This window comes from Hyperolius riggenbachi, chromosome 3 (assembly GCF_040937935.1).
Source record: "Hyperolius riggenbachi isolate aHypRig1 chromosome 3, aHypRig1.pri, whole genome shotgun sequence".
Taxonomy (NCBI): Eukaryota; Metazoa; Chordata; class Amphibia; order Anura; family Hyperoliidae; genus Hyperolius; species Hyperolius riggenbachi.
This window is the reverse complement of record NC_090648.1, coordinates 350,191,823-350,211,505: the sequence shown is the minus strand read 5'-3', so window position 1 is coordinate 350,211,505 and position 19,683 is coordinate 350,191,823. Positions and strand designations below refer to the sequence as shown.

General features: G+C 43.2%; 1 protein-coding gene across 5 annotated transcripts in view; it reads left to right on the top strand.

The window, feature by feature from the left end:
* Positions 1–19,683, top strand: part of UIMC1 (ubiquitin interaction motif containing 1) — a 209,430-nt gene that overhangs the window by 48,474 nt on the left and 141,273 nt on the right. The gene's annotated exons all lie outside the window — the stretch shown is intronic.

The following is a 19,683-nucleotide window of genomic DNA, read 5'->3' as shown; positions in this document are numbered from 1 at the left end:
TGTAGTGTGTGTGTGTGTGTGTGTGTGTGTGTAGCGTGGATTGTGCAGGATAAACAAAGCATTGTAGAACTGTACTTCTGGTGTAAAAATGAACATGGCAAGTACTGAAGTGTACAGTTAAACTGGATTCTTCACTTTATTCCTAAAAACTTATGTCAGTATTTTAGAGCATCTAAGACAGGCTTACTCAACCAGGGTTCCTCGGGTACTCTGCAAGGGTTCCTTGGCATTTTCCCCCATCATGGGGGTAGTATAATAGAGCACATTATAATAAGGGATACTTCAACAAAAAGCACTAAATTGGGGGGTCAGGAGACAGTATAATGAGTGGTAGTGAAATAAACAGCCACACATACTTTTAAAGACCATGCCTCCTGCAAAATAAATGCAAGGGTTCCTCGAGATCAAAAAATTGTTTGCAGGGGTTCCCTGATATCCCAAAGTTATTTGCAGGGTTCCTCCAGGGGAGAAAGGCTGATCTAAGATGTTTTGGCTGGTATTTGATCAATTTGCAAACATTAGTGACTATTCCAGGTGTCCTTGTAGGAGCAAAATTGTAACACATCCTATGAAGCAGTGGTTTGGTAAATATAGCATATTAGTTTTTAATCTTGAGTCCTAATTGAAATACGTACGCCTGCTAGATCAAACTCTGCTGAGACAGCTGAAAAAAACCCACCATGGGCGAGAATCCAGTGTGTATATGAGAGCGCCCATCATCACCCCCCAATCATCACCTATATCCAATGCCCAAGTGACCCCGAGCTCTCATTGTTCTCCCACTCACTCATCCTGCACTACACTTCATCCCTCCCTCCTCTTCGCGCCATAGTATCAGACCCTTGTGGGCAACAGTAATTGAGAAGGGTTTGCTGTGGTACCACAAATTACCAGTGCAGTGTGCGAGTCACCCTGGCTGCATAAAGTGCTTAACCCCAATAACGTGCTTTGTGCTAACAAGCGAATGCGTACTGCCTCCCTGCCGTTAGTACCAGTAAAGTTGCAGTGTACTGCCTGCACAAGGCAATTTTACTGCTGCTTTGTGCATCAGGCCCATGATGAGATGCGTATGTACAGGCCCAATGCTAAATAGAACTAAGAACTTGGCTGTGTTCCTGTTTTTGTTTATTTTTCGAACCGAAGGGCTAAAGGCACGTACACACACCATACTTTTTCAAATTACGGGTCCATCAGACCCTCCCGCGGGGCGGTCGTTCTGACGACAGTTGCACGAGTAGAAGCTTGTACTCACGTGCAACTGTCTTCAGAATGACCGCCCCGCGGGAGGGTCTGACGGACCCGTAGTTTGATAAAGTACGGCGTGTGTATGCGCCTTAAGAGTAAAGAATTTAGGGCTCAATGGAAATTTCTCAGCAGTCGGGCTGTAGTGTAATTCTTTCTGTTCACTGAATTATGGTGATAACTCCTATGTAGCTGAGAATCCATTCTAAATGCAGGTAACTGATAAAAAAATAATTCTTTATATCATTGTCTATTTTTATTTCAGGGTTAACTTACGGTAAATAGTCACATACTGGACAAAAGATTTGTCTATAGGAATATTAGTTTTACTATCCAGTTGGTAATTCTTACTCCAGTTGTTAGATGCGTAGTGTTTCTTGTATTGTGGCATGCATAATACTGTATAAACCAAATGCTAATTAGTTCATGTTGATTCTGTTTTGTTTTATTCATCATCCGCATATTCTTTAATAAATAAAATTGTAAAGGTGTGTAGTGAGGATCTACAGTTTATCCATTAAATATTCAGATAAAAAGACAAATCATTTTAGGACACATTGTTCACATTGGATGAGTTTAATATATTTACTCCATCATATAATTCCCAAGTTAGGGCTGGTTCAGACGGACGTTTGCAGAGCGTTTACAGCCAGCGTTCAGGGCTTGGTGTTAAACGCTCCCATTCAAGTGAATGGGAGCGTTTGTACCAAGCTTTCAAGCGCGTTTACACAAACGCGGCGTTTGGGTCCCGATTTTCCCTGGCGTTCAAGGAGCCCCTGGAAGCTACATGTAGCTTTCAGGGGAGGTTAACCGCGACGGCTAATGTCCCTCTAGGGGAAGAAAAAACGCGACCGCATCCAAACGCACACGAACGCTGCTAAACGCGACGCCAACGAACGCAACGCCTCCAAACGTCCATCTGAACCAGCCCTTACACAGGTTTTGTGTTTTTCACAAGCTTGCAATCTTAGTATTAACAATGTTGCCTATTTTATAAAGATGCTCTGGGAAAATTCTGCGTCTTGTTTCTGTCATGTCTCAGAACACTCCTTCAGAATCTGCATTGCAAATGTTGCCATTTTTTAAAGGCTTCATACCATTTATTTCTCAAAGCCTGGCATAACCTTTTGTTTTCAGTGGGGAAAGTCAGGGATGGAGTCATTGTTTCTGTTTCACTTTTAGTTGTATGTTTTATTTTCTCTTTTATTATTTGTCAGTCTGCCAGCTGTTCCCCATTGGTTTATGCTGCATTTTGGCACTTTAACTCTCCGCACTAATTATTTGTAAATAATAGACCAGGTGGAGTCAGAGATATTTTTATCTACCACAGGCAGGTAGGCACACACCTTTGACGGATGTCACCCATCGGGGATCAGGACCTGGTCCCCTTGGGTGACATTGTTGGGCCGGGCTGCACACACGCATCAGCTGTGTAGCTGACAGTGTGCTATGTTGCTAAGCGGAAGGACGACGAGCAGTGCGTGATGTCACATGGCGGGCGGGGAAGTGGTGCAAACAGTAGGCTCGGCGTCGCTGGGGTTGAATAGACCCGCCTGATGGCTCGCTCTCAAGGTTTGGGGGTCCGCGGGCTGCCATATACAAGCCTGATTATCAGCTGAGTTATCAGCCCCTTCAGGTGTCCTTGAAAAGATCCCTGAAGTGAGAGAAATAGGAAGGCTGCCATATTTATTTCCTATTCAAAGAATACCGGTTGCCTGGCATCCTGCAGACTTCAGCAAGGAGAAGGGATGACTGGGTCTCAAACCTGGATTTCTGTGCAATTTGTAGCAGTAAATTATTGTACCATAGTAGCAAAAGACACATACAGATCCTGCAGACTTCAGTGAGAAACACCTGATCATGCATGCCTGCTTGTTTATGATCAATGGTATTAAGGTGCCCGTTAATTATCCAATTTCCTGAATGATTGACTGTCTGATCTTTGTGATAGATCGTAAACGATCTTTCAGTCCCACCAACAGAGGGCAAAATCATAAGCAATCCTAGCAGACTAAAAGAATTGTTCTGAAATACAGATCAGTGTTCTCCCCAGAATTTTTTTCCAGCCGGGTGGCATGAAAAAGTTGCCGGGTGGCATCAAAAAGTAGCCGGGTGGGGCGCGATGAGAGAATGCACGCCCGGTGCTTCTGTGTGCAACTCTGCGTACAGAATAGGAGGTGGTGAGCCCACGACAGCCGGGTGCTCACCAAAACTAGCCGGGTGGAGCACCCGGCTAAAAGATCCTGGGGAGAACACTGCAGATCAATTGTTTGGGAGATTGTATCGTTAATGGACACTTTTAGAGGCAGAGGTTCAGCAGGACAACCAGGCAATTTGCATTGTTTAAAAGGAAAGAAATGTCAGCCTCCATATCCCTTTCACTTTTAGATGTGCTTTAAATTGAACCTGTGTATAAATTAAGTCAAGCAAACCTGTAAGAACATTACATATATTGTATTGTAACTGCTCCATGTCTGGGTTCACTAAGTTTTCTTTGTCTAAAATTTCCTTTTATTTTTCATGTGTGAAGGATGTGAGATTCAATAAAGAAAAGCGCTGGCACATGCAAAGTTAATCTTTATTGATTCCATGTAAAAGCATATGGCCATCGTTTCGGAGCCACATTGGGCCCTTTTATCAAGGCAATGTTTGCTCAGAGGCAGAAATCTGTCTGCTGCTGTACAGAGGTTCCTGTAGAGGAAGTGGGAGTCTGGCTTCTCTAGACACTCGCACGCAGTGATGTGTATTCCTCTGGGATCCGCAGCCTTCTTTAAAAAAAAAAAAAAAAAAAGCAGCCTAGAGACACTATAAACTAACGATTATGAAAAATTTACAAAATGTAACGTAAATTCATCAGCTACTTCCATAAGAAAGGTGCCAAATAGGGCAATACATTAAGAAATGTGTCAATCTGTACTGGAAATTCTCTAATCATCCCCACATAAGTATCAAATATATAACCGCGTCTCTCTTTTGGAGGAGGGAAAAACAAGGGGGTAAACGGTACATAATAATCAGACACCCATAACTCTTGTAAAGGAATCGTAGGAATTCAGTCCATGCGTTTGCACAGTGTTAAGTGTATGAATCCAAAAACGTTCACGATAAAGATGTATATGGTCATAGTCACATCTGCGTCTTGGCATAGGACTTTTTCACTAGGCCACTAATCAAATGTTTGTACTTCACAAAATGTATGGCCACAGGTTTACTGGGGTAAATATCGTTCCCTTCAATGGTATTTTTCATGTCAGTTCGTATATCGCTCTTGTGTTTTTGGAAATAAACAACACCTATAGAACCCTTCTCTTTGTGAAAACATGAGTTTTTTTTTTTTGTTTGTTTGTTTGTTTTTCATGTATTTCTCACATGGCAGTGTTCTCCCTAGCATTTTTTTCCAGCTGGGTGGTATGAAATTGTAGCCGGGTGGTATGAAAAAGTAGCTGGGTGGGGCAATATGAGAGAATGCAGGGCCAGTGCTTCTGTGCGCAACTTTGCTTACAGCATAGGAGGAGGCGAGCCAATGACAGCCGGGTACTGACCAAAACTAGCCGGGTGGAGCACCCAGCTAAAAGAGCCTGGAGAGAACATTGCATGGGTAGGTGAGTATGAGGCTGTTGCACAGCGTTTTGCTAATCCCAGACTGCTGCTTAGCTGCTGATCCCAGAGGAATACACATCACTGCATGCAAGCGTCAAGAGGAGCCAGACTCCCACTTCCTCTACAGGAACTTTTGTACAGCGACAGACAGATTTTTGCTTCCAAGCAAACATTGCCTTGATAAAGGGGCCCTACGTGGCTCCAAAACGCTGGCCATATGCTTTTACATGGAACCAATAAAGATTAACTTTGGATGTGCCAGCTCTTTTCTTTGTTGAATACTGCATAGAGGGCCAATCCCTCTTTTTCAGCTGTTGCACTCCCCTTAAAGACTATGGGTTTGATCCTTTAGTGCAGTGTTTCTCAACACTTTATTGGTATGTACCCCTTTGAAATCCCTATACTTACCAAGTACCCCCTAGTATAGTAAACATTATCACAAGTACCCCTTGACACATATATATTTAATCGTAGTACATGATAATTGGTTCTAAATCATTTCCAAGCATTTACTATTTTTTTTAATTAGCTAAAACACCTAATTTGGTGTTGTTTAAAGAGAATCTGTATTGTTAAAATCGCACAAAAGTAAACATACCAGTGCGTTAGGGGACATCTATTACCCTCTGTCACAATTTCGCCGCTCCTCGCAGCATTAAAAGTGTTTAAAAACAGTTTTAAAAAGTTTGTTTATAAACAAACAAAATGGCCACCAAAACAGGAAGTAGGTTGATGTACAGTATGTCCACACATAGAAAATACATTCATACACAAGCAGGCTGTATACACCCTTCCTTTTGAATCTCAAGAGATCATTTGTGTGTTTCTTTCCCCCTGCAGCTATCTTCCACTGAAGTGTCAGGCTGTTTCTTCCTGCAGAGTGCAGACAGCTCTGCCTGTATGTAATTCCTCAGTATGTGAAAGCCCGGCCAGCTCAGAGGAGGATTTATCCGGCTTGTAAAAGATAAGAGAGAAGAGAGAAGCTGTCCTAATCTAAATAATACACAGGCAGTGTGCAGAGAGAGGCCTGGAGGGGGGAGATGCATCACAGAACCACAATACTGAAGAACTTGGCAGCCTTCCAGACACAGGCTGACAAGTCTGACAAGAGAGAGATAAGTTGATTTATTACAGAGATGGTGATAGTAGAACGTGCTGCAATAAGCCAGAACACATTAGAATAGCTTTTGGAACTTGTAGGATGATAAAAAACAGGATGAAATTTTTGTTACGGAGTCTCTTTAATAAGATCTATAATTTCCTAAAACTCTAAATTTGTTATACTTGGTTAAGTATATTAAGCCTGAGTACCCCCTGGAACCATCAGAAGTACCCCCTGGAGTACGCGTACCACATGTTGAGAACCTAGGCTTTAGTGTATGCAAGACAATACCTACAATGGGATGTGAGATTCAGCCCCCATTGCAAATTGTGCAAATCTTACCCTCTCTTCCTAGCCCGCATTCACTTTCACCAGCTCTAGTCTGCTTGCAAATTCAGTGGGCACCAGTCTTCAATGAGCGTAGTATAATAGTTTATGAGGAGATAAAGTGACTTCATGTTGGGAAAATATTTGTGCTTGTTTCCCTTAGCAATCAGACATATTTTTGTTTTATTTATAAATTAACAGTCATTAACACTTACACAAAGGAAGGCAATTCAAACATATTAACTTTGGGTGGTGGGATATCAAATGAGAGATTTAAAACATGAATAAGAAAACCGGTGGGCCAGAAAAGGGGATGGCAATTCATTTTTATCACTTACGTTTGTTCATTTATTTCTTTTTTATACAAGTTTATTTTGAAATGGATCTCTAGGCAAAATAATGGAAAACCAGATATCCTTGTCCATGGCTGGGCCTTGATTTCTTGCTCTGATTTCACCCCATCCCTTAAAGAGTAACCGTAACCAATAATTGAACTTCATCCCAATCAGTAGCTGATACCCCCTTTTACATGAGAAATCTTTTCCTTTTCACAAACAGATCATCAGGAGGCTCTGTATGGCTGATATTGTGGTGAAACCCCTCCCACATGAAACTTTGAAGACCATGGTCCTGGCAGTTTCCTGTCTGTGAACCTTGTTGCGTTGTGGGAAATAGCTGTTTACAGATGTTTCCAACTGCCAAAAAAAGCAAGCAGCAGCTACTTCCACTGACATCACCTGCCAGCAGTAAAAATGTCACCATGTGATAAATGCTTTTACAAATAAAAAGCTTTTACAATGGGCAAACACTGACTAAATCATTTATACACAATTATTGTAAAAATGAAGCACTTTTATTACATTATTTTCAATGGGGTTTCTCTTTAAAGAGAACCCGAGGTGGCTTCCTAAGAATGAAATCCGCACACAGAGGCTGGGTCTGCCTATACTGCCCAGCCTCTCTTGCTATCTCAATCCCCCCTCAAGTTCCTGCTGCGCTCTGCTATGCCCCATAAACCACAGCCGTGCTGTCGACACGCAGCGTGTCGCAGCGGGCTGTGTTTACCTCTCCTGTAGTGTCACTCTCGCCACTCCCACGCCTCCTGAATAGCTCCGGTCCCCGCCGCATCCCTTCCCTCCCCGCTGATTGGAGGGAAGGGACGCGGGCGGGGACCGGAGCTATGCAGTAGGCGGGGGGAGCGGTGAGAGTGAAACTACAGAGGTAAACACAGCCAGCTGCGTGTCGACAGCGCGGCTGTGATTTATGGGGCATAGCAGAGCGCAGGGGGAACTTAGGGGGGATTTAGATAGCAACAGAGGCTGGGCAATATAGGCAGACCCAGCCTCTCCGTGTGCGGATTTCATTCTTAGGAAGCCACCTCGGGTTCTCTTTAAGGCCCCTCTTGAAATCTGCTGGATGCAACTAAGTGATCCTTAAAAGATGGATATCGCACCCACTACTTCTAAACACGACCCTCTAATTCTAGTAGAGAGTGAGTGAGCTGGTAACTGGAAGTAGATGTTGCAGCTGTGAGATTTGATGATTAAAGCTTCCGTAGAGCTTGCATTTGTCACCGAGGTCTCCAAGGTTACCATCTGGGATCCTGCCAGCAGTGACTGTCAGTGAAGTAAGCATCCACAGGCTGGTTACCAACTTTGATCAGAACTCCACATTTTTATAAGTAGCCACCATTAAATTTATAGTTATGCTTTTTGTATGTTAGTCCTGTTCCAAATGTGTGCAGTGTATTTCATTGTCTCATTATGCTAGACTTTGGCAAAAGGATGTTGGGTTAGGTAGCAGGCAATACTTTTCAATGGCTAAATAAATATATATACAGATGTAAGTTTCAGGGAAAGTTCTGTTTCTCTCTTCAGGCATTATACAAGTGAATAGCAAATCACAGCCTTATACAACCACACAAGTACAGAGGCTTTGTTTCAAGCAGGGGTACTGGCAAGGAGATGCATGCATTTTGGTGTATGTTTATGTAAATACCATGCCAAATGTAGGGATTCCAACTCCAGATTTTTTTTCTCAGGCTAGATTTTCGAGGCCTTTCTTGGGATGGACTATGGGATACAGGGATCGCTGATAGTAGTATGTTCACTTCCTGTCAGCTGCTCCTCTTCATTTATAAGGCGGCTGCAAGCATTCAGCACAGGTGGTGGGGTAGCACCCATCACATCCACGTACATCTGAGTTAGTGGTACCCGCCCACTTGAGGCAACATGTGGCAGTTTTTTACCCAGCTGTGACCACACTTCATAAGTGTGCTTACAAAACGCTCCAATTCAGTTATATTGGGGAGCAACCGGAAGGAGCACATTCCTGGCAGTTCAATGGCTGAACAGTGCAGTTAAAGCTCTGTTAAGTCATCTATGTGAAAAGGCTCTAAAGATGGAGGACATGAAAGGTTTGAAATCAGTTTCCCTTTAGGGGGTCTCACCATCTACTGTTAATAAGCCTGTCTACGCAAATGGCTTAGATGTCAGTTACTCTTCCTTGCCCCCTCTCCTGTCAGTTGAGACAGTTTTACGAAAGCCCAGTGGCTGAGCCATGTGAGAAGACTGGAGAGCTGCTTGTGGTTGTCACTACTTATCCCCACTTCTACAGTACATATTGCAGTGGCATCTAGTGAGTTGGGTGCCCGACGATGCTGATATAGGTAATTTGTTCTTGCCATTGTTTTCCTATTGACTCACCCAGTGTCCATTTTCACACTAGCCCTCAATCTTAATACATAACACTAACCCTCCCTCCTAATTAGTGCTGGTGTTTGAATTTGAGATATTGAACACCACACGTCAGCACGCAAACAAGTGGCTAGGTTAACGAGGAGTTTACTTACTTGCACTTCACATTACTCTGATGCTTCCTGAAAGGAGGAAGCATCAGAGTCATGTGAAGTGCAATTAAGCTACCTCCCTGTAACCCTGTTCCCTTGCACTTGAAGTGGGGTGTTCAGGAAAATTTGAGTTTTTAGATTTAATATCCCAAATTAGAACACCAACACTACTCCTTATGCATAACACTATCCAACACCTTCTAGTGCCTAACACTAACCCCTCCTGGAAAATCCAACACTAATAAACATGCACAGGCTGTGTGTCACTGGTCAACCTGTGGACTGATGAATACATGCTTCAGGACCAAAGCTTGATGACCACTGTTATGGAATCATGCAACAAGCAGCTACTGCCTCTCCTAGAACCCCAGGGGGAAGTATTAAGGTAAGAGAACTGTGTAGAATTCAAACGGAGTCTAGTCTGGGTATCAAAGTTTTATATTTTTCTCCAAGAAATGCATTAGTTAGGACTGGATAAAGTTTGTCACCATGGCGAATAATGCTGGGTACGCACGGTGCGTTCCCGCACTCGATTCCCATCGATTTCCGGCCGCTCAATTATTTCCGACATGTGGCATACTTTACATGAGAATCGAGCTAACAATCATCGAAACGCGATCAAAAATGCCCAGAAATAATCGAGCAGCCGGGAATCGAGTCTGGCACCGAGTGCAGGAACGCACGTGTGTACCCAGCATAAGAAATGCTTTGTGACAACTAAGTCAGGTGCTGGTACATATAATAAAATAAACATATGAAAGGATGCTGCTGCATGTGTAAATATACTGTTGGAAATTAAGGGTTGCTATGTAAAATAATAGTGTGACGAACATTACGGAAAATCGTGCGCAATCGCCAACGACTTGCGTAATGGTCCAGCCCATTACTGTCAGTCCTGTGTAGACTAAAACAAATGTCTTTCTTTTCCCTCTATCCTCTTAAAAGCAGAGTACAGTAACTTCCCCAATGTCCTGTGAGGTCAGCAAGGAATTTCACATGTGGTCTGACCTCCTAGGCAGAGCCATTTGCTGCACAGCTCATGTCCCAGAAACTAGATCCAACCAGTAAGATAAGAGATTCCCTCCAAACTCGTAGACTCAAACAAAGGAAATTTTAATGTATTTGTATTTCAAAATAGGCTTGTCACAGAAAGACAAAAATTACATTTTTGGATACCTATAAGCCAGTTCTGTAATTTCACCGATTTTAAAGTTTTCCAACTGTCAGGAGTCAGTAGGGAAACTGCTTTATTCAGCCTACGTAGAGTGAATGCGATAGAATAGGCATGTGTAGCCTCATTCGATACAGGGTCGCAGGCCGCTTATGACTATAGACTCGGATCTGCGATGCGCCAATCTGGGGCGGAGTCACACAAATTATTAATAAATGCTACATTTTCTTGCTCTGAGTCTGGGGGTGGCAACCTTGCTGCCAGGAGATAACCCCGCCTTCCCTCCACTTAGTTTGGAGGTAACCCAGCCCCAATTCTAAGATTGTATAAATCTGGGGGCCAGCAGAGCCTGCCCTGTCCTTTAGCATTTCATCTGCTAAAGAAGAGCTTGGAGCATGTGTTCCACAGACGGACCGACGCATGCATTTTTCCAAGGACTCTTAAAGCTCATTTAAACTGGACTCTTTCTTCATTCTCCAAATGGACTGCTCAGTCGTAACTAAGTAAGAACTTTCTAATTTGATCCCTTTTTATTTTTAAGCTTTGTGTGTATATGTTAATTGGTGTATATAACTGTATGTAATGCATTTTTGTTACTAAACGTTTTAAAAAATCGTTTAGCGGTTATGACCTGTTGCTGAACATACACAATCGTACCTATTCTCCTGAAACCGCTACCGTGTTTAATAGAAGTGTACATTTATAACCCGTATGCGTGAATCCGGTTCAGATAATAAGAGCTGACCCAGATTCCTGCATACTGCAAAGGGTTAACAGAGCGTTCTCGAAGTATTAGCATAATTACAGTAGCGGGCTGTGTAACCTGCTTGGTGGCAGATCTTTGAATTGTATGTGTGTGGTGAATCCTTTGGCGTCTGAACGCTCCCTCCGCGAGTCAGTTCATCAAATTGCGACGTCGGGTTGATAAACTGACAGGTTACCCTTCGTGATGAGCAAAATGACCGTGTGAGAGGATTTCTGACTGATCGATTGACCCGCCCGCAGACCGGCCTTGCGGTCTGTGACAAATAGTACTAGGTGACAGCAATCCATTGGTTTTCCAACAACCAGAGGAGTTGTTCCACTGCACAAAGAAGCACAAACTTCTTTGTACAGCAATACAGCCCGGGGTGCGATTTTGCCACACTAACAATAGTTTTCCACTGGCTATGGTCTCTAGCAGAAACTCTCCATGGTTGCACATTCCTGGACCTCAGGGGTCAGTAACTCCCATAAAATATGATCGGTCCGTTCCAATTTTCTTTTTCTTTTTAATTTTCCCTTTGATACTGTGATACTTCCACACCTTGTCAATAAAATGCCTTTTAAGCCACCAGCAAGCAAGAAAATACTCAGAATAATGTTGCAAGTATATGTTCACCTACTTTTTGGTACAATGTCAGATTGGTGAATATTTATTTTAAACCGAAGATGAAAATGATCTCTTAGGAGAAAACGGGAATTGGATTGGGCCCAATGCGTCTATTACCAATAGACCCTGAAAATCTGTATCGTTTCCCACCTTTCAATTCAACCCCATATTGCTGCTCTCGGCAGCCAGTAATCTGATGTCCTGCCTACCATCTGCGACTCTCAGGGGAGAGATGCTGTAGAGCTGTAGTGCATGCCAGAGGACGAGCTGTCTGATCTTTATATCTTTTCATGCTTGTATTACAGACCTGACGGCAAAATCAGGATTGAGCAGTTTAAGGAACATGAGTTTGAGTCAAGTTCCCGATGGCAGCAAGAGTAGAGCAAAAATGTATATAGCTGATCTGTCAGCATTGAAATATTGTGAGATCTGTCCTTGGGGATAAAATATCCCCCAACTATCATAGCCTCCACCTCACTGTACCAGTGCTGGAACCCCCCCACTCCCCCCCAAAAACGTATTGACAAGAGCTTGTCGAGGGAGCTTGGCTGCACTGCGCAGCCCGCTTGCGTCTATGCACTAGCTGCATGCTTGTTGCAGGTGTGTGACTTAAAAACACGCAATTATTTATTCATTTTTATATATTATAGTGTATGTGGGTATATTTTTACTTTTTGGCCATAATATGTTGCCTCACTTAACCTCTTGAGGACCATGGTGGTAAACCCCCCCTAGTGACCAGCCTAATTTTACATTAATTGGCCACTGCAGCTTTAAGGCCAAGTGATCTCCCCCCCCTTTTCTCCCCACCAACAGAGCTCTCTGTTGGTGAGGTCTGATCGCCCCCCCCTGTGTTTATTTTTTTTTTTATAAATATTTGTGGTTTTTTTTAAATATTTTTTGACATTTTCTTTCTTTTTTTTTTTTCTAAATCCCCTCCCTCCCCCCAGCCGGCCAATCACGGCGATCGGCTGTCATAGGCTTCTGCCTATGAGAGCCGATCGCTCTCTTGTCCCCCATGGGGACAGCCGTGTCACACGGCTGTCCCCAGTGCAGCGCTGCTGCTGATTGCAGCGCTGCACATGTAAATACACGGCGGTTTCGCCGTGTAACAGTCTCCCGAGCGGCAATCGCTCAGCTCCGCCCACCAAGCGGGAGATGCGCGCGCACCGTGCGCGCGATCTCCCGTAAACTGCTGCCCCAGGACTTTCCGCCAATCGGCGTTAGCTGGTCCTGGGGCTGCCGCCGCGGCCACGCCTACTGGCGTGACGCGGGTGGCAAGCGGTTAATACCTGTGTACTGTGAAGAGTACACAGGAATTGTTTTTTTTTTTTTTTTTTTTTCGAATGAATACCAGTGTCTTACTGACATAGGCTTTCATTCATCACAGGCACTGTGATCGGCTTTGGATAGATGTTCCAATTCACCGATCTCTAAAAGGCAGGATGGAGATGGAAACGAATGGGAGCGACACGACGATCGCAAACGGCGAGGTAAACGTATGCATATCTATGCCTCTGGTGTGCAAGTTTTAAGGGTCATAGATATGCGTATCCGTGTTGGGAAAGGGGTTAAACAGGTGTAAAATGATCTGAGAAAACTGGGCCATATGCAAATAATGTTTTCTCCTGACTTTTGCTCCTAGGGATAATTTTTCATCTTTCAAATAAAGTTTTAGCACTTTGCACTATTGAAAAGGTACTAAAAATGTAGATGAAAATGTATTGAGTAGCTTGAGTATTTTCCTTGTTGCCGTGGTTTAAAAATATCACCTAGGAGAAAAAGTTAATTGCATATGGGCAATTAAATCTGATATATAGGATCTACAGACCAGAAAACAATGTCTGACATTCCCACTAAATGTATTGCAGGGCAGTGCATTGTGATAACTCCATGCTACATGTATTAAACTTGTTTCACATGAGCAGTTGCAGGTGGTACTGTCAGATGCTCCCATGCACTGGTCAGGCTATTGCAACAACTCGGCAATGGTAGTGGAGAGGCTTTTGCCGCATGTATTTACTTTTGAGCACAGCTGCAACCCCACTCAAAGGTCACATGATGCAGATTCTTGCTGTCAGGTAACCTCATTGTGTGTTAAACGTTGACTGGTGTGGGGTTACAAATGCTGCCATTCGTTTATAGTTAAAGGACAACTGTAAAGAGGAGGCTGCCATACTTAATTCCTTTTAAGCAATACCAGTTGCCTGGCTATCCTGATGATCCTCTGCCTCTAATACTTTTAGCCATAGACCCTGAACAAGCATGCAGCATATCAGGTGTTACTGACATTATTGCCAGATCTGACAGGATTATCTGCATGCTTATTTCTGGTGTTGTTCAGACACTACTGCAGCCAAATAGATCTTCAGGCCTGACAGGAAGCAGGTATTGTTTAACAGGAAATAAACATGGCAGCCTCCATATCCCTCTCGTTACAGTTGCCCTTTAAAGGGAACCTAAACTGAGAGGGATATGGATGTTTCCTTTGATGCTGAATACACACGGTGCGTTTGCGCACTCGATTTCCTGCTCGATTCCCGTCTATTCGTTTATTTCCAACATGTCCGATTTGGATTTTGATGGATCGATAGGTCAATTCGCATGCAAAGTATGCCAAATCGACCTAACGATCCATCGAAATCCAAATCGGACATGTTGGAAATAAACGAATCGAGCGGGAAATCGAGTGCGCGAATGCACCGTGTGTATCCAGCATAAAACAATACCAGTTGCCTGACAGTCCTGCTGATCTCTTTTGCTGCAGTAGTGGCTGAATCACACACCTGAAACACTCATGCAGCTAATCCAGTCTGACTTCAGTCAGAGCTCCCGATCTGCATGCTTGTGGAGGGGCTGTTGCTAAAAGTATTAGAGACACAGGATCAGCAGAAGAGTCAGGCAACTGATATTATTTTAAAAGGAAATATCCATATCCTTCTCAGTTTTTAGGTTCCCTTTAATTGCAGGTGGAAGGAGCTTGGTGGGCAGCAGATAGGATGCTGAACTGCCCAACAAGCATGCAGTTGAGAGGTTCATGTGAAAGAGGCAGTATTACGGTCAGTGTCACAATGCACAGTACCATAGTTGGTATCACACTTGCTCACCCACATACCTGTACAGTGAACAAGCATATAAGAGATTTAATTATTATTTGATAGTCAAATTTTTTATAAATATGAGCAATTTTGAGGCACTTCATCTTCCGCTGATCAGCAGCATGGGAAGAGTTGAGTGCAGGTATGCCTGATTTTTTTTTTTGCCTGTCTGACAGCCTTTGGTATATATTTTTTGCTTAGGCTCTTTTCATGCTTCTTCGTCATTGCCAATGCAATTGTTGCTTGGAAGGTCACATTGTAACAGTTTGATGCAACCATACTGTTAGGTAGGTATACAGTACAATTAAAGTATGTATCACATAGTAAACACATGTCTTACTGTTAATCTGCTGCATGCAGTGCTTTACTGCGCTGGGACCCGCCACACTGCAATCAATGTGACAGCCGCATAGGGCCCCATAGGGCTATCACTATCTGCAATGGGATGCAGCATTTTTGTGTGTCACAGAGCAGTAAGTATGAAAGCAGCCTGTCATATGCACACACAGTTTGTGCCTATAGCGCTTCCCACTATCATTCTCTATAGGTTACTCTGGTACATACAGGGTCCATACTTTAGTCCATTTGTAAAGGTTTTCTTTTATGTGATGAGTAATTGCATCTCCTTTCCATCCAGTTGCTTAATGTATGGAAAGCTCTTAAATCAACCATTTTACGAGGGCATTTACAACTACAGTCATCTTTGATAAACTAAAATAAATTTCACTTGCTGGCCGTTTCTAGTATTTCCCGAAGTTTATTTACAATCCAAAACTCAAAAGCAAATTTTATTTACAATAATGCAAATGTCTAAAAGACTAAAAGAAGATGCTGTAATAACTCTTCCCTTAAGAATCTGTTGTATATGGGGGTAGAAAGCGATGCTGATTTTTGCAAATGGCGAAAGCCTATTTTCATTTTATATCTCTCCATTATGAATAGTCTCTATGGTAATATAGAGATGCAGGCCAAATGTTGTTCAGAGATCTTTAAAAGTTTTTTTCCCCTTTTTATTACTGGCATACAGTTTGTAATCTCCTTTTGAATTTTCAATTTTTCTGCATAAGTATGATCTACAGTGGGCCAGACATTTCAGTTATGGGCCTAATTCAGTACAAACTTTATCACAACTTTAAAAAAAACAAAACTTGAAGACAGAAAACTTATTTCATGTTTGACACTTTTAGTAGAGGGAAAGTTCTGGATAGTAGGGAGCCTTCCCATTCCTCTGTGTTCCTCAGTAGGCCTCAGTAGTTCCAAGTGAGAGTCAATGCTCCCATTGACTTACAGTAAAATCGCAATATTTGACTGCAATTTTACTGTAAGTCAATAGGAGTGTTTTTTTTATAAAGCTCTCAGAAAGCTCTGATGGCCAAAAAGTTCTCAAAAAAAAGCTTATAGCGTGTCTGAGCCCTAATTAAGACCCATGGGTGTGTTATAAACCTGCAGTTAGGATGCAAGTCTGGTTCAGACGCTCAATCATTTCCTATGGGTTTTGTATTTCAGACAAGCGGGAGTTATCACATGCAATTCTTATTTTAAAGGCCTTTATGGCCCTTTAAATTGGCTGGTTTTGGCAGTTCTGGCTCCTGTAAACTGTCATTGGGCTTCATATACAGCTCGCAAAGGTGAGGACGAGGCAGGACAGCGTCCTCTGCAACTAGGCCACCCACGTGGCTTTCCACCTCCGATGCCCTTCCGCCTCCAAAGCAACCCTGCGAACGCAGACCGCCTTTAAAGCAACCATGCGCAGTCATCCCGGCGGCCCTGCCACAATCTTGCAACTAGGCCACCCACGTGATGTATGCAAAGCATAATGACTGTGGATGATTCTCATTGCTCCACCCAGTGGACCAATGAGGAGCCCTGGTGGGCTTCAAAGATGCTTTTTCCATGGGGGTTCAACATTTTGAGATGCAGAAGAGACCAGTGGCAGTAGAACAGCGGGTCCACCGGGCATCACAGAGCGATGGTGCCAGGAAAGTCTGGCATGCAGTGGACATTGGGTGAGTTCTTGAGGATTCTTCTATTAATATTGAAAGGAGAAGAAACTGACCAATAAAAATCTTCCTCAGGGAGGATTCTCCTTGGCTAAAAACCTGTCCCAATGGGGATCTCTGGCAGGAAGCTCAAAAATGCTTTGCTTAGGGCTTCCTGAATAGTATAGCTAGAGAGCTGGTAAGAAGATGGATGGCATGTGACCCTGGGAGTGATGGGTGAGATTTTAATATTTTTTTATTTATTTTTTTTACACAAAATGGGTAGGGAGCAAAAAATGATTCTCTTTACCTATTCAAAAGATGTGCATTTGGGGTCTCCTTTGTAAAGGAGGCTCCCAGATGCCCAAGGAAGCTGGCGGGACATGGGCCATACGGACTTCACTTGCCTCTCACGTAGGTTTGATGGGAAGCATTGCTTCCTGGTGCATCTTAAGGCCCGTTACACATCAAAAGCGTGCAGGAGAACGGCTCCTGCACGCGTTGCGGCGTGTCGTCGGGAAACTCCGGTGCGACGCTGAGTAGCGGCTGTAGTAGTTAATTAACCCGAAGGGGAAACGTCGATTCCCGACGATAAAATGCGCCGGGATGCGTCGTACCGCAACGTATCGAAACGCAGCGTCGGGTGTGAAAGGTAAAAAGAAAGTCTATGGACTTTCCTTTTACCTTGGTTAACGCAAAGTACAGACTTTGCGTTAAGACGCGGAAAAGGGGCTCTGGTGTGAAAGAGCCCTAAAGGGGAATAGCATAGTGGAAAAATATCTTGCTGGGCTAGTAAATTGCCCAAGCAAGTTCTTCACCTCCCAGCTGGGTAATAGTTAAAGTGGATCTGAGATAAAGTTTTACTCATTGCATAATTGTGTTCCTTTCATATAGTTTATAGGGCATTCCTCAAGCCCAATACTGTTGTTGTTTTTTTTTTTTTTAATACTCCCTATAAACTAAACGAGCCTTGCTTACAGCTTCCCCAGTGCCTTGACACTCTGAGCCTTCGTAGCAAGGGCATATGGGAGCTCAGTCTGGGGAGGAGGAGGAAGAGGTTACTAGCCAGAGATTTCACAAGAATAAATAATCATAAACTGCTGAAGCTGTTTGCAGCTTGATTTGCTGTGTAAACTATCTAAACTTAAGATAAGATACATAGACAAGTTACTTGTTAGTTAGTTTTTCATCTCGCATCCATTTTAAGGTTGCTTTCACAGTGGGACGTTGTGGTGGTGCGTTATAAATTCTGATTACCGCACTGCAATGCTAATCCTATCTGCCGTTCACAGTGCGATGTTAAAGTCGTGTTAAAAAATGTTGCGTTGTGGTAACTCACTGCTTGCAGTGCGTTACCTCTTAACGCAGACACGTTGCGACTAAAACCGCATTAAACCGCAACGTCCCACTGTGAATGTGACCTTAAACTGAATTAGGCGACAGCCCCATTGCCTAATTTGAGTTGGTGAATTGCTTAGGGCCCACATAGTTTTAGTGCCCTATCCTCCATCTTGAATCACAGCAGCTGTACAATGTCTTGTCCACGGTCTACATGCAAAATTCCCCATTCACAAAATGTGAGTTGTTCCTCTGCAGAGAATCCCAGCCAGCACTTGTTCAGCATTTCAGTCAGATCTCCAGCTTCACAAAACAGCTGTCTCTCATATCTGTCTGTACAAACAGATGCAGATAAGCCAGTGCAATCATGTTTGTAGCAACAAATTCTTCACGAAAGTTTACATACTATTTGTATCTTCATTTCCTCCTCAATGAACAATATTTATCTAGCAAAACTTTGCATTCCAGAACTGTTCATAATAATAAACTACACAGAGTAGATTTGAAATGACAGCTCTCCCTTTGGGGAGCAGTCTGTTATGAGCAGGAAAGGATATGCTTGTCCCTCTTCTGATCTAAGTCTTAGGAGTTGATTCAATAAGGGGCCGTTCACACTAGGATGTTTTCATTGCATTGCGTTACCCATTTTTACCGCAGGGCAACGCTAAAGCAATAAAAGTCTATGGGACATTTAATACCTCTAAATTCAGAATCTTGTGCGCTCCTCCCTACACCCAATCACTATATCCACAACCTCTATCTATAATTAATAACAACACCGTTGGATCGCTATATACCTGATTGAGTGTGTACCTCAATGAGACAAAATAAGCTAAAAGTATGGCATAGCGCTCAACAACCATAAATAATACAATCCAGAATAATTTTAAAACATAATCCTAAATTGCAAGTAAAAGTCCAAGTACAAGAGTCCAAAATTCATCAAATCTTCTTTGCACAAAGATGTTTAACTTTATACGCTCACCAGATCTGTAGGCCAACCTGTTATGATCGGCAAACACGCTTGCGACACTTTGTCAGTGATTCCAAACGACCATGCTGCTCCAATACGTTTCCTCAATTATATCACATGGAAAATAAAGCATACATCCATAGGGCAATAATGTTTGGCACAATGAATCACCACTCCCTATATGGAACTTCTCTCCAGTGGTTCCCTGAGTTTAAAATGCACCCAGTGACACCGCCACCATATTTCAATAAAGCCTCTCACCGTATGCTTGTGCTGACCCAGCACAGACCAGCCAAACAGCGCTTGTGTGTATCAATTTCAATTGCTGTACCCCAAAAGCGATCCTTTCCCTAGGACTCAAACAGGACCCAACATAGTGTGATACCGTTTATTTATGGTTTAAAAGGTTTTAAAAGTGCACTCACAATGTCGTAGTTAAAATGCGCATATCAGAACAAGCCGGCTGGCGTCTCCTTCACTCCATAGGCTCCGCCATTTAATACCTGATGCGATGCACTGGAAGTAACGTATCAGGACATTATTGGTAAACATCCATACGACGTGTGTTGAACAGAAGTCATATAAGGCCCCGTTCACACTTGCGGTTTTGTAAAAACCGGAACGGATGTCCGG